The following is a 1,079-nucleotide window of genomic DNA, read 5'->3' as shown; positions in this document are numbered from 1 at the left end:
GTGCCCGCCGCGCACCCTGGTCTTGCCCGCCTCCCCCGGCCACTCGTGGCTCAGCCAGTGGAAATTTCAGGGCATGAAGCTGCTCTCATGCGGAAAGCATCTTCCCCACCGTCCGGCATCCCTTGAACCACAGCGGAGCGAGCCTCTGCCGGCACGCACCGCGCCACGGCCCCTGGCCTCAGGCCACCCCAGTGCGTCACCACTGTCCCCAGCAGCTCCTCCACGTGTGGGTACCATCACGTGTGGGTACAACCCAGCCTGTCCTGGCTGTGCAGGGCCAAGGCGGGTGCTGGCAGCCCCCCCATCCCAGTGTCTGCCAGCAAGGTGGGGACAGCCAGGGGTGTGCAAGGACAGACGTGGCACTGCCCAGTAGCTGTGTTGCCAGGGGCTGGGCTTTACAGAGCGTGGGTCGGTGGTGAATATTCCCATTTATTTCCTTTAAAAAAATTCTGCTAGAAACCACGGGAGGAAAGAAACACAGAGAGCAAGGGCATGGTGTCCCCTGTGTCCCCGCCCTGTGCCCAGGAGCAAGGGCTTTAAGGGGCAGAGTGGCCCCATCCCAGCTCCCAGGGCTGGGAAGCTGCCAGGGCAGCCTGGGAAAGCCCGGCATGGCGGCTACAGCCGCGGTGGCTGGCGGGCTGGCTGGTGGCCCACACTGCTACAGAGCTGGCCCAGTCCCTTTGTGTGCATGGGGTCAGGCAGGTCAAGGCCAGGGTACCCTGGCCAGCTGGGGACTCCAGCGGCGAGCTGGAGCCGCCTGGCACCAGCCACAGGCAGCCAGCCAGGGGGCTAGTGGCCCTGGGTGGTGGTGGGGGACACTGCCTGGCCAGGGGGACATCGCCTAGACCAGGGTTGTTCCTGGCCAGGGACCGGCGTTGTGGTCCAAGCAGGGACAAGCACAGGGGAAGGAGCAGGGGATGGTGGGGTTGATAAGGGGGTATCCCCTCTGCCATAGCACAGCACCTTTATTGAGGACAGGACTGGTGCACGGGTGGCAGTGGCTGGAGCCTGTCCTGAGCCTGCTGGGATGGGGGTCCAGGTGGGCAGGCTGAGGTAGTCATCCTGGGGGGGGCACCGGA

Source organism: Charadrius vociferus, unplaced genomic scaffold, assembly GCF_000708025.1.
Source record: "Charadrius vociferus isolate BGI_N301 unplaced genomic scaffold, ASM70802v2 scaffold486, whole genome shotgun sequence".
NCBI classification, from domain to species: domain Eukaryota; kingdom Metazoa; phylum Chordata; class Aves; order Charadriiformes; family Charadriidae; genus Charadrius; species Charadrius vociferus.
This window is presented reverse-complemented; position numbering follows the sequence as displayed.